This window comes from Pteronotus mesoamericanus, unplaced genomic scaffold (genome assembly GCF_021234165.1).
Source record: "Pteronotus mesoamericanus isolate MK-2021 breed Mesoamerican mustached bat unplaced genomic scaffold, CSHL_Meso_final contig_32, whole genome shotgun sequence".
NCBI classification, from domain to species: Eukaryota; Metazoa; Chordata; class Mammalia; order Chiroptera; family Mormoopidae; genus Pteronotus; species Pteronotus mesoamericanus.
Window position 1 is genome coordinate 9,722,495 of NW_026555134.1, and position 15,200 is coordinate 9,737,694.

A 15,200-nucleotide genomic window follows, 5' to 3' on the forward strand; every position below is an offset into this window, starting at 1 on the left:
GTATTAGATTCACCACCTAAAACTGATATCCAAATATCTATTTCCTCTCCTCTAACTGAGATGATATGTACTGTAGTATGAGATTTACCCTCATAAAAATAGGCTTTCTGTTAAGTTTAAACTTTCTATTGGATTTAAATAGTACTGCATTATGCTGTTAATATGGATCATCATGAACCCCAAGAGAAAAACCTATAATTCTGAATTATTTAAAGTAATAAAAACTAAGCTCAGCACCATTTTTGCTGAGTCACCTCAGAAAAAGGTGGTGGGTGAGTTTTAAACCAGTAGGGAAAAATGCCAGTAGCACCATCTTGATCACACCTTATTGCCTTAGATTCTGCTAAATGGCTGCTTCATCTCTGCCTCTGAACAGTCTCCTGGATTGAAAGTTCAGGATAGAACCAGAGGGAAGACAGAGCTGCCTGAAACAGATGAAGCAGAACACATGGTCCTGTGTCCTCAGTCAAGCTCATATCCGTCACACTCTGTTCTTTTTCTGCATATGGACAGAGCACATAAAAGGGACATGCAGAGTCCCCATTCACGTCCATTTTTGCCTCTACCTTGTGAGACTGCAGTACCAAACTTTAAATTGCACCGTGCTAATCGACTCACCTCCATTCTAGCACCATCTTCGTTGGCCTGGCCCTTAGGGAAGTAGCCCAGGGACTGGCAGGTGGCTCAGGAAGGGCTGCAGATGTGCTCCAGGATTTTTTAAAAGTGCAGCTCTTTCTGCTGTCTGGTTTCTTTTTTTATTCTACAATGTCTGTAATTTTCAACCTATTCTCAGGATTTCATTTGACACTTGATTCAGCTACAGTAAGACTATCTGTTTGTAACTCTCCATATGTGACAAACTAGGGGTAAAGTAAGGCACTGAGAAGGCTCCCGCCAGCTCCACATCTCTCCCTTTTCCCTGAAGGACAAGTCTCAGGGTTGTGCACCCTCTCCCAATCTTGTTCTTCTGTGCAGGCTGCTGAGAGCCCTGCCCCTTCTCTGTGTTCTTCGTTGTCCCCAGGCTTTCTAACGACGCCAGTTGTCTCAGTGTCCTCTGGGTGAGGTGAGACAGAAGTAGATCGCTTGAGCGGTGCCCTTAATAACTGGGGATTTGAGGTGGACACTTCCTCCAGTCTTTCTCCCAAGAGAGAAGTTGGGGGCTGAATGGATCTCTCTCATCCTACAGCTGAGGCAGCTTGGGGCAGGGTCTAATTCTAAGAGATTCCATGGGTTTGTGCTTCTTTGAGGTATAAATTTTTAACTGCAATTAGGCGTTCTGGTAAAGGAGTTTTTAGCCCAATACTGTTCTTTCATGAGTGTTCCTGTTGCGGGAGATGATGGCTGAGACTTTCTCTTTTGCCATCTTGCTGATGTCACTCTTAAAACTTTCTAATTTATTTATTTGTTTACTGATTTCCTCATTTTCACCCCATCCCAGTACAAACTCCAAGAAATTAGGACACTGTTGTTCACTTCTGTATTCTCTTTGCCAGAAGAGAATCTGGCTTGTCATATGTTCTTAATAAATGTTGTTGAAAGATGGGATGCGCTGTCTTTGGAAATCATGTTATTTTTGTTGTCATGGAGTGCTTGCCCTTCACTTGTTGGAGAGGGCATAGAGCAGCGAGCTCTGAAAGGAAGATGAAGACCGAAACAAATCCTGGCCCCAAAGCATAGACTGACATTCTGTGATGTTTATAAAACAGATAAGTGAACAAAGGTAAGTAAACGAGAGAGAAGGTGAGTAGGGATATGCAGTAAACTTTCTGTTGCTTGGACATAGCTGCCAAGTATGCAGTTAGGGGTAACAGGTTATAAAATACTTTTAAAATGTGGTAGCAACAGCAGGTGCAATTCCATAATTATTAGATTACTTGGTTTATGGGACGACCTGATTTTTGGAGATAATATTCCTGTAAATGGGAAGATACAGCCACATTTATCACTGCTATTGCTTTGATTTTTTTTTTTTTTGGTAACTTAGATTTTTACTTGCTATATGGCTCCCAAGAGGCTATGAGTTCACAGGAGGCAGGCGAGACTATCAGAAACACAGATTCACATGATACTCAGTTATCAAAGTATGTACTCAGGCAACCTCTGTTTCAACTGCGTTGATTTAACATGTCTGACATTGCCTAGGTATTAACCCTGACAAGATGTTCGACCTGAATGTCTCATTAAGTTAATGATCAGAGCCATCCAAATTGCAAGAAATTCTTCAAAACTGCAGCTCTATAGTTTTCAAAATGTCAATATCATGAAAAACAAAAAGGGGGACACTGTTCTAGACAAAAGGAAATTAAGAGATGTGATGTCTAAAGGGAATCAATGAATAATATTTGATTGGATTCTTGACTGAAAGAAAAAGCAGCCTTAAAGATCCTTACTTGGATGATTACAGAAATCTGAATGAGGAAATTAGTATATAGGTAACATTGTCCTATTTATGTTAAATTTCTTGAGTATGATAATTATAATCTTTTTGTTAAGGAAACTGTCCTGCCAAATATTTAGGGGTAGAGTTTCAAGTGTCTGTACGTCTTCAAGTGAATCAAAATCTTCTATCTATAGCCAAATGGGCAGAGTAAGAGAAAGAATAGCCAATGTTAAAATGTGATTAATTGTGGTGAATAATATGGATATTTATTCCATATTCTTCCAATATTTTCATGATTGGGAATCATTTAAATAAAAAGTTTGGATAAGAAAGTAAATAAATGTAAAAAAATAAAAAATATTGTATTTTAAAGGTTTTATTTGTGTGTATACTTCGTTTTTTGTTTTTTAGAAAAGAGCAAAGAGGATTCACTCTACTTTGTAGACTAATGGTTCCAATACCTTGAAAATCTCCCAAATACAGTAAATTTCAAACCAGTATTTGATATCTTGATTATTTTAAGACATTATGAAATGTGAGAGAATGTGTCATATTTAGCAATAGAACAAGAGGGTTCTGTTTCTTTGGAATTTGTAGGACATACTTTGGGAATTATAATTCTTATTATGAATGTAACACATAAGGGATCAATTACATTTGGAACAAATACATTATGCAGGCTTTCTATCTGTAAAGGAGATTTTCCTGATGATTAAAAGCCATTGAAATTGTTATATGAATATACAGATTTAGATTTATATTAAATGTTTCCATTTAACATGTATAAACATGAGTCATATTTCCTGGAGTTTCACTTAACATTTTTAGGTCACTAGAAAGATATATTTTAATAGAGATTCCTTAAATAGAGTACATATATCCCTTTCTTAATATAAATTCCTCAAATGGAGGTATGCAGATTAAAGAGGTGTTTCATTTTTGAAAAGGCCAACTCTGAAAAAGTACATATTGAAGGACATGGTCTCATAGCCAGGCTATGAGCTCGTTGAGGTCTGGAACTCACTACTTTTTTTTTTCCCAGAGGCTTGGGAAGGGCCTACCACAGAAAAAGTACTTAATAAATATTGGGTGATTCACCTTGAAGTCAGTATTATTGTAATTACTGCCTTTTATAATTTAGTACAGATTTAATACAAGCAATAAATAAAAGAAATACTAAGAGATAAATGTAGACAACTTCTTGTAAAATATGAATTTATTTTCAAAACCTTTAAAAGACATCACTGAGAATATAGCAGCCAGAAAATAGAACGTTCATAGAGATGTTCTGGTAGGAACATTAGTTTGTCTATTGTTTAATTTACCTATTCAGCAAATAGTCATTAAATGCCCACAACATGAAAGGCACTATTAAAAGTTGTGGGAATAAAGCAGGACTTGGAAAAAATAAAATCCATGTATTTATAGGGGATTAAACAAACACATGAATTAAATTTTAAAAATATCAATAGGTGATGTGTTCTTGGGAGAGATGTAGGGAAGTTAATAGGAAACACTTGGGTGCGTGTGGAGTATGGGGAGTGTGGTCACAATTTTTAAAAGAGTTATCAGTAAATTTTCATTAAAAAAATGACATTTCAACCAAAACCTGAGGGTAATAATATAGAAGCCACGAAACACAAAGGCCCTGTGGTAGAGCAGCATCTGCCATGCTAGAGGGAAGATGAAGACGCCAGCTAACCTAGAGCAGAGACTACAGAAGTCTCCCCTGTCTGCAGTTTTGCTCTCCATGGTCTTGGTTCTTCATGGTCAACCATGGTCTGCAAATATTATATTAAAATTCCAGAAATATGCAATTCGTAATTTTTAAATTGTGTACCAGTCTGAGTCGTATGATGAAATCTTGCGCCATCCTGTGCCGTCCAGTCTGGGACATGAATCGTTACTTTGTCCAATGTATCCACTCACTCTACGCTCCCTGTTTGTTTGTTCCTTGGTAGCTATCTTGTTTATCAATCTGTGTTGTTATCACATTGCTTATGTTCAAGTAACCCTTATTTTATTTAATAGTGGCTGCAGTGATCCTGGAAATTTGGCTATGCTAAAAAGCGGCCAACTATTTCCTCTAAGTGAAAATGTATGTATTTATAGGAAATAACATAGCATATACAGTGTTTGGGTACTATCTGTGGTTTCAGGCATCTATTGGGGTCCTGGGACATATTCCCACAGGTAAGGAGGGACCACTGTAATAGGACACGGTGTTGGGGAGCTAGCTGGGTGAGGTGGAGGAAGGAAGTTGGGCAATCATATCGGCCCTCTGATGTGACTACTGCAGGGATTTTGGCTTTAAATACTTATCTGAGTTCTCAGTTTATATACAAAATTGATTAGAATAACTTCTCATTTTAATTCTTTCATTTAAAGGCAGTGATAGTAATGCAAAACTATGGACATTTAACAGTGCATGAAGAATAAAGTTCACAATAAATTTAAATAGGTTCAATTTTTCTATTGACAAATATTTTTATGACTAACTTAATTTCAAAGCAATGTCTGTTGCTATATAAATTGTAATAAAATTACCTTAAAAGTGTATCCATTTATTTCTTCTAATTTTTTTTGTATAATTGACAATAATTTTGTGCCAAAAAAGTAAATGAGATTCTTTTATAGTAATGTGTTTAGGAATGTCAGTGTGTAAAGAATCACACCTGACAAATCTGTGTTTATAAAACTATACCAATGACAAATATTTTTAGGACTTTGAAGAACTAATTATACTCAAATTATTATTACAATAATTAAAATATCCCTTACCTCAGTAATTTACACATGCTGCATTTAAAGTTGTGATTGATTTCTATTTACCTTATTTGTGTGGAGCGATAGTAATCTTGTATTATTCTTTTAATTTTGTTAGGTTTTATGTATACATTTATCTCTTCATTCCTTATGTCTTTCATTTGTACAGATTCCATTTTTTATCATTAAATGATCTACCAGTTTCCTATGTTATTGATTTTTTATTATTGTTTATAAGACAGTTTTTTCTAACATATCTTCTCTAATTTTATGATTTATAGTTATAATTTTATTAATCCCTTCTCTTCTGTTTTTCTTTATTTTGTTTGCCATTACTAACTTTGTTAGTCAGTTTAAACAGTTTGTGTTCATTCTTTTTTACTGGTACAAATGTAGAATACTGAATTTTTCAACTAAAATACCGTTTTAGTTTTTTTCATTTGTTTTGATATTTGTATTCTTACATTCTGAAACTTTGCTCTATAGTTCTTCTTTGAGTCAAAATTTATGTAAGAAATAGTTGTTAAGTTCCTTTTGAAGAGGGAGTTTATTTTATGATTTTGTCAATAAACTTTTGTTTTCTTGGTTCCTTCTTAGGAAGTAATTTCTGTGCTACTTTTGACTTCTTTTTAAATTTATTTAGATTTTCTTTGTGGCTCAGTATCAGGCCAATTTTCATGAGATTTTTGTGTACAGCATAGATAAAGTTTTTGTTTTGTTATCAACTTTAAAAATCTTTTTATCTTAATAAGAGAGTTAAATCATTGACATTTATTAACATGGATCATATTTAGTCATTTGTATTATTTTATATTTTATATGTTTATAATTATCAAAATAATTTGTCTTTGTGTCCATTTCTTTGCTCTGTGTTTGTAGGTGTGCATTTTGTTCTATTTTGAAGAGTTTATAATTCTGTTTTGAAAGCTTTCGTTATTTTTATTATTGTTCTTAATAATTATACCTTTATCTTAGGTGTCAAGTTTTTAAAGATAATCTTTATTAGCTCCCTACTATTAACAATGGTAAAATAGCATATTTCTCTTTCATTTTTTCCCTGTATCTCTCCCATAATAGTCTTTGACTATTTTTTCTATTGCTATGTCTACTTTGGGGCTTAGATTATATTTATGCTTCATTTTCTTTGTCAATATTGTACATAAATTATTTACTATAAAAAAGTAATTAGCTTACTTTCTCCCACTTCATTTTATTATTTTATAGACTCACTGTCCTTTACTGTTTTTCACAAAATGTGTTCTCTCCTTTGTGTTTTGCAATATTAACTTTGTTTTCATTATTTTTTTTCCTCTTACTGCTTTTTTCTGAGACTACCAGCTCTCATTTCATCTCCTCTTGTTATCATGACACCATTTTCTGAAGTTCTTGTGTTTCTGATCAGTGCTCTTCTTCAATAAACAATTTATTCATTAAAACATTTGAATTCTTGACAAAATAGTTGGCCATCAATTTTTAACTACTCCATGGCAATATATATATTTTGTTCAGTAGCTTTTCATCAATTGCTAATTTACTGCTGTCTTCCTGTTTTTGATATGTATTATGGATGTTGTGTCAGATACTGTGTTTAAGTTCATCATTGAATAAGCTGCATTTCCAAAAACCAGCCATCACTAAGGGATCCAATGGAGAGTGAGGTGACAGTGTTGTCATCTAGGCTCCATCGTCTAAAAGTCTCCATACACTCTGTCAGAGCCAGAGGGCTTCCTATGGAAGTGGCTCTCCTGGTCATTCATGCAGCCCTGCCTCTTTCGCCTCTGAGTAAAAGCTGTGTCTAGAAAACGTCTTCCAATCTGGGTGCTGACCCAGTACCTCCTTCCTTCATTGTTGCAAAGAATAAGTATAACTGCTCCAGAGGATAAACTCTTCTCTTTCAAGAAATATGTTTTCTGCTGGCATGTGCCAAGATCTGCTGCCTTGAGATATTGTCCATGATATTTTTCCTTTACTTCCTCCTGAATCACTTCTGTTCCATGTTACCTGCTTTTGCAAACCTTCCCACATATTTTTGAGTATAAAAAATGTTTCCTTCTCTTAGCTCTGCTGAATATTTACTTTGAGGCTTAAATTCCTCCCCACCTTTTTAAATACAAATTGCCAGGGACGGTATTGTATCACTCTCGAACTTTTTATTGTCTACATAATTTTGTTTTTTTCACCATGTCCTACAATTGGAATCATGCAGTATATAGCCTTTTAGATTGGCTTTTTTCATTCAGTAATATGCATTTAAAGTTCCTTCATGTCTTTCCATGGCTTGATAGATCATTTCCTTGCATTGCTAAATAATATTTTGTTCTCTGAATGTGACAGCATTTATTTATCTATTCACCTACTGAAGAACATCTTGGTGGCTTCTAAGTTTTGGCAATTATGAATAAAGCTCCTGTAAGTACCCATATGTAATTTTTTATATGGACATAAGTTTTTAACTCCAATGGATACTAAAGAGTGCAATTGCTGGAGCATATGATGTGTATGTTTAATTTTGTAGGAAACTACCTCACTGTCTTCCCAAGTGGCTGTTCTATTTTGCACTCCTACTAGGAATAAATGAAAGTTCCTGTTGCTCCACATTCTCAACAGCATTTCGTATTGCCAACGTTTTGGATTTAGGCCATTCTACTAGATGAATAGTAGGGTTAATTTCTTTTTAACACTTTTGGGATATTCTTGTGAAATGACAGTCTGTTACTTTCCAAGATATTTGTGCATTATGGACATCATTTTATTACTTGTGAAAATCTCTTTCTTTTTTTTATGAGAATGAAGCCAAATTTGAGCTTAAGAGCCCAGTGACTGCAGACCTGGTAAAAACCATGAGCCCACTGTCTCCAAAAGTGTTGCATTTTTGTTAAGTGTATTTTAAATTAAGTGAGAGAGCTATTTCTTTTATAAGGAGGACTTGGTGATGGTCCAAAGTCAAAAAGCCCACCCAGTTTGTCAAAAGTGATATAATCAGCAATGCTGCTATGGAATTAAAAACAAGAGTTAGGATATTAAGGAATCCAAAAGTATTTATATAAACAAAGCCTCAAAAAGGTGTGTTTAATCTGAAATCTAAATTTTATCCAGAAGCCAAAGATCATAGCTTTTGATTCAAAGGGACCTAATAATATTTTTACAAAATTAGTATATAAAAATCTAGAACAATCTGTGTAGGAGCATAAAGGACACACAAAAAAATCAAAGATAGAGGAATCCAGAGTTATGAGTCTTGAAAATGAGCCCTGCCTCCAATTCAGCACAGAATCCTCTTGGTACTCTGGATCCTTCCCCTCTTCCAGCCTGAGCGATTCATGAACATGTCTGACTCAGTCTTCTCCCTGGAAGCCAATGTGGAAACACAAAAACACAAAAAACGATGTGGGCTGTTGGTGCGCAGTGTGCAAAGGATGATGCCGTGCTCTTCATGATCACAATAGTGTTTAAAGCCACATACACTGATGGAATATAGTGAGAGGCTATCAGGAGAGAGAAGAAGAAAATAGATCATAAAGATAAAAAGATCAGAAGGCCAAAGAGTGAGAGAGACAGAATCAGAGAAAGATAGAGACAAAGACAGAGACAGAGAAAGAACTCTTTTGGTTTCTGATAATGTTTAACACCTTTGTCTTAGTTCATCTGTAGCTCTTCCCCTTGGGTTCTATGAGATACTAGTAAATCCTCTAAGATCCTCTTTTCTTGGACAGGTTTTAGGGCCTTTATAATCCCCGGAGACAAAGTATTTCAAAACAAGGCAATATATTTATTTGTGTTTATCCCAATTCACACACTCTTCTGTTACAGACATTCTATTATGCTGTGTACTTTAAAACAGGCTTAGTTAAGATACGGACAGCTCAGCAGACACAAAGAGCCAAGAGTTAGGTGCCTTATGAGAGAGGTATGATGTACTAGGCTCCTAAACTTATAGTCAAGGATTTTATACTTCAAAGCATATGAACGGGTTTACTTGTATATTCTTGTATTCTCAAAAGAATTTGAAGAATGTTGGCTTACTGGTTATATCTAATTTAAGCTAATAATCACTAATCAGCTATCATCATGTGCAGGCATTGGGTTCAATTCTAAACATACAAAAAAGCACCAGAGGTGGTATTTTAGCTTCAGCAATTTACAACCCAGTTTGGGAGCTAGAATACAGGGTGGGGCAAAAGTAGGTTTACAGTTGTTAGTACGCAAAACACAGAGTTTATTCTTGTATTGTTTTTCATGCAAACAACTGTAAACCTACTTTTGCCCTGGCCTGGGTACATATCAGATATTGTCCAGGGTACTGAACAACTGGCAGAGGAAAGGTACAGATGAGTTTGGAAAAAGTTTGGTGGGGAAGGAATGTGGGCAAGAGCCTTAACTGTGTGTGGTTCTTGAGGAGAGAAGTGCATGAGACAGCAGGCAGGCTAAACAGGTTTCAGACTGGCTAGTTTGACTAATAAAACAAAAATAATAATTTATACATAAAGTTAGTGATACAATCTGAAACAAGGACCAGAAGGCAAGGGCCTTCTCTGTCTCTCAAAGAGACCCCCATGATGGAACAGCCATGAGTAGCTTCAGATTGAGGAGAACATTGGTAGCAACATGCTGAGTTTGGCCACAGAGCCAGGAAGAGTTGCTAAGCTCCCCCAGCCTCTCCCTCAGTCTTCTTATTGTCCTCGATGATGTCTGTTTCCTGGACCCCTTTGATCTGTCTGCTCTTCCTCCAGTTGATCCTTCAAGCTCTATTGACTAAGGCAGAGAATGAGTGGGCCAAGCTTGCTCCCACTGTGATTTACTCTGATACATCCCCACCCCGTCCCCTCATCCCTTAAAGACACAGATACCCATTTACTGAAGACCAAAATGTAGTTCAAATTTTTTACATGGCTCTAGTTCCATATAGAAAGTGCAAAACTTGCACTTCTTTTCTTTTATATAAAAAAATACCACCCAAGTAGTTATTGAATTATCAGGGAAGGGCTGTTTATTTTAGAGCTAATAAATAGTAAAAAAGCCCATTCAGGAATTTTTGCTTGAGGGTGAATTTCAGGTTTTATAAAACATTAATTTGGTGTCAAATAAGAAGGTGAAGCATCTACATTTCCATCAAGAATACGCACAGTCTCTTTGGGTTTTGAGGCTTGACACATGCTTTCTTTTTCAGCATCTTTCAACCCTGAGCCTTTAATCACTGTGTGGTTATTGTCACCTGGCAAGTATACTTATTATCTCTCTTTTGCATCTAGAAAACTTGAGACACATGGGTTTCTTCCCTGGAGCTGCATTAATTTTTAATCTATAAAAATAGCTAGTATTTACTGACTACTTTACATTCTTTGCGTCAACACAAACCAAGAATTGTAGGTTTGTCCATCACTTCTAACACTTAAAATTATGGTTCTTATTCCTAATTTCCAAGTAGTGTTATTACAAGGTGATCTCTAAAAGTCTTCATAGAAAAGTTTCCTAAATTTATTTTTAAAGTATACATTTAGTCATGCTCAATGCACGTGTTTAAAATATTGCCACAGAATGTGTTTTAATATACCTTAAGAATGTGGATTTCAATCTCAAAGAAATATGTTCTATTTATCATTATTACACATTTTGCATATTTATTTAAATAGTTCCTCTTCCTTCTATTTTGAGAATATGCATCAATTAATTTTTTGTCTTTACATAATCCATTCCTCACTGACCTGCACTCTGAAATAGCACCTGCAGCTGTCAGGAGAAGGTGTCAGGGTGGACAGTGAGAATAATGGCATTTTAATAGAATTTAACAGCTGGGGAGTGGACACATGGATTAAAGGGTGTTTTACTAATGAGCTGGCCTCCTAAGCACCTGGCTGCTTTCCTCAGATGACAATAGGAGAATAAGAAAGTGAGCACCCCTGCTCAAACCTTACTCAGATCTATCTCTCTGTCTTCCTTCTTTTCTTCCCTTTCGAGTCTCTTGGACTGTGGCCAGATGTCACACTTAGTGAGCAGCAAAACTGATAAGTAGTCTTCAGCCAGTTCACATAGGAACGGGGGCAGACCCAGCTCTACCAGTGGACGTTAGTCCCACAAAATGGACCAGTGGCACTTGTGTAACTAACCAGAGACTCAAAAATAAAGTAAATCCTCAATATTAGTACCTAAGGAGATATAAAGAGTCAGACTTTATGAGATTAACCTACAATAAATTCGTGAATTTCTAGGAAAAAGCAATTACCAAAATCGATTCAAGGGAGATGGCATTATTTGTAGATGTTAAGGATATTGACCTCAAAAATCTGGGAGAATCTACTGAAAAACTATTCCAATTAATAAGAGGGTTCAATAATATAAGATTAATGTAAGCAATATATAACTTCCCCATATATCTGTAATAATAACCTAGAAATAGACAGTGTGGGGACACTTGGCTATTAATCTAGAAAATTAGCTCACAATATTATTCATGCAGACACAAACAATCCAAGTAGACTAATGTTAAATAAATAAATTCTATGAAATTATAAAAGAATCAGAAGAGAAGGTAGAAAAATAGATTATTAAAATTTTAATGGGGAGCCTTCTTAGCATATTTGTAAGCAGGAGAAGAACATGCTTGAGATATTGATAATTATTCTCATTTTTGCTTGGGGCAAATTTCAATTTCCCCACACATTTTTTTTCCCCCTGCAGCTTCAAGCCTGACCCTAAATAGGCGAGACAAAAAAAAGACCCTAAAAACAGATCAGCCTTAGGGCTAAGTTGCAGCAAGTGAGTGAAATATGAACTTTTATTTTATTGGTTGGCTATTACCATTTCTCTCACTCAAGCAGCCATTTGTCAACATTAAGTCATAAATGGTAACTTCTTAAGAGAGTTCCATTTGGGTATTTTCTTGGCTAGCTAGTATCAGACATTTATTTATCAGTGGAGAACAGAAGAGTAAAAATATTTTTAAAGTTCTGGTTTACCTTCTGAATAACGTCAAATAAAATTTTATCATATATTTAGCCAAGTAAAATTCTACCCTGGAAATGGCCATTAAGATTACAATAATTTCTCTTCCTTCCACAACTAATGCCCATTGTATTTTACCAAAAGTGTTAATACATTGTGAGTTTCTAAATTTGTTGTATAACTTTGCAATTCTTTTATTTATTCCTTTTTCCCATGAGGAATAAGTGGCTGTTAATCATCACTGATAGAGCCTTCTATTTCAAATTTAACCTCTCAAAGTATAATAAAATAATTTTGCCTCAAGGTGGAGCTCTTATATTTTCAGAAGTAAAAATGACTTGAGGCAATTTTGCTTTATTCTAGAATTTAATTATAGTCCCGAGGAAAGGTTTCTCTTATTTTTAATAAAAAATGACAGAAGATTACCATTTCTCCTCCTTGGCTTCTTTTTTCTCTCTCTCTCTTATTCTAGAAGACAGTGATTAACATTCAAGTTACAGGACACAGTGACCCAACAGTCTGTCCTTCCATTGTCTCTTCAAGCTGGCACAGGCTCTTCCCAGGATATTTGGCAAGGAGCACCTCTTGGTAAGGAATGCTACTTAAAAATTATACAAAATAGGTCCATAAAGTTGTCTAAACTTAAACATGCCTTTATCAGATCTAATACATGATAGGTTGTAAATGGAGTTTTATATGTGTGTTCTCTGTTGATCTAATTAGGGCTATTTAAGACAATTAGGGCAGATTGCCTAATCAATATGATCCTGAATATATTAAACTCTGATATCATAGTTTTGTTTGTTTGTGTGTTTGTTTTTGAACTAAACAGAGCCAGTCTTATCAGAAAATACTAGATGTTGAGGTTAAAAAACATTAGCAGAGTAAAAGCATTATAAATCAGATTAGGAGGAAAAAAAAAGAAAAACTGCAGTAATTTTGGGAACAAAAAAGATCTTCATAGGTTTTATATTCGTATTACACTTATTTTTTGAACTATTAAATATAATATGTGATTTCTACTTAGAAGTTACAAATAACACACAACATATGCCTTTGCCACAATTTTTTGTGGCTATGCTTAGCTGATGTCTCACTGAGCACTTTTCAGATGCGTTTATTCAGAGAATATTATCCTTTTTAAATGAGGATGTATAGGTGTCTCACCTAATGTCCTCCTTTTTTGACAGAAAAAAATGTCTTTTATAAGGATTTTTGTAAACTATAAAGTCCTACATATGGAATCATCATTATAATACAGTAGAAATTATGCTTTCTGCAGCATGGCTGGGGAAACCACGAAGATGGTATGTCTATGTCTAGTATATTGTCAGGGCATGCTGAGTATGGAAGAATGTGAATATTCTGCTCATAATAAATCGACACTTATTGGAGACAGCGTATCATTAAAAATAAGAATTCTTAGGTACTATGTAACATCATAAAAACCCAATACGCCTATATTAATGTTTTTGAAAAACTGCCAGATAGCAAAACATAATTTACCAATACCCTGATCCGAAAGCTTCTCACTGTGTCCTGGGAACACCATGGATTAGAGGGAGTAAGAGAGGGATGGAGCAGAGTTAGATGGAAGAGGATCAGAGCTTCCATTTGTCTCTCACCTGTCTGGTGCTGATCGTTTCCCAGAAGATACAAATAAAACATGTTTGCTCCAAAATTGAGTTTATTGTAACCTGACTTCTGCCTTGCCTTTATATTTATTATACTTTTATTTAATTTTGGCTAATAAATGAATATCATTTTTTTCATTTTTGTAATTAATTTTTTTCAAATACATTTGTCTCTGCCTACCCTCCCCACCACTTTCCCTTGCCCCCTCCCTCCTTCCTCCCTCCCTCAACTCTTCCCCTTTGGTTTTGTCCATGAGTCCTTGCTATATATTCCTTGACTTTCCCCTTCCCTTCCTTTTCCCCCGCCCCCCTCCTCCTTCCCTCTTGTCTCTCTTGGTTTCTTTTCCTTTCAGTGTTGCTGGTCTTATTTTCCTTGCATCTTTGTATTGTTGGTTAAGTTCCACTTATAGGTGATATCATATGGTATTTGTCTTTCGCCCCCTGGCTTATTTCGCTTAGCATAATGCTCTCGAGTTCCATCCATGCTGTTGCAAAATTTAAGAGTTCTTTTTTTCTTTCTGCTGCGTAGTATTCCATTGTGTAAATGTACCATAGTTTTTTGATCCAATTATCTACTGATGGGCATTTAGGTTGCTTCCACTACATGGCTATTGTAAATTGTGCTGCTATGAACATTGGGGTGCATAGGTTCTTTTTAATTTGCGTTTTGGGATTCTTAGGGTATAGTCCCAGCAGGGGAATCACTGGATCAAAAGGCAGTTCCATTTTCAGCTTTTTGAGGAAATTCCACACTGCTTTCCACAGTGGCTGCACCAGTCTGCATTCCCACCAACAGTGGACTAGGGTTCCCTTTTCTCCACAGCCTCGCCAGCACCTGTTGTTTGTGGATCTGTTTATGATGGCCATTCTGACCGGTGTGAGGTGGTACCTCATGGTGGTTTTGATCTGCATTTCTCTGATGGCTAGTGATGCTGAGCATCCTTTCAAATGTCTCTGGGCCCTCTGTACCTCCTCCTTGGAAAAGCGTCTGCCCAGGTCCTTTGCCCATTTTTTGATTGGATCGTTTGTCTTCTTGGAGTGGAGTCGAGTGAGTTCTTTATAAATCTTGGAGATCAAACCTCTATCTGATGTATCATTAGCAAATATATTTTTCCATACAGTTGGCTCCCTTTTCATTTTGCTGATGTTTTCTTTAGCCGTGCAGAAGCTTCTTATTTTATTGAGGTCCCACTTATTTATTCTTTCCTTTATGTCCCTTGCTTTAGGAGACATATCAGTGAAAAAATTGCTGCATGGGATATCTGAGAGTTTCCTGCCAATGTTCTCCTCTAGGAAAAAGTGAATATCTTTAAAAGTAAAACTGAACTTCAGTATCTGTTTCCCTGATGAGATTATTCTAGTTTTAACTGGGTTGAATTACTTTCAAACAGACAAGATCTCTAAATCAAACTATGGAAATTAAAGTCCAAAATGGTATACGGCTACTTACCTCAAGGTTGATGAATCATTCATAATGATGT

General features: G+C 35.6%; 1 long non-coding RNA gene across 1 annotated transcript in view; it reads left to right on the forward strand.

The window, feature by feature from the left end:
* The first annotated feature begins 1,500 nt into the window (after nucleotides 1-1,500).
* Nucleotides 1,501-15,200, forward strand: part of LOC129072467 (uncharacterized) — a 112,701-nt gene continuing 99,001 nt past the window's right edge. The window contains exon 1 of the long non-coding RNA XR_008529354.1: nucleotides 1,501-1,720. This is a non-coding gene — a long non-coding RNA (uncharacterized LOC129072467). The remainder of the gene's footprint in view (nucleotides 1,721-15,200) is intronic.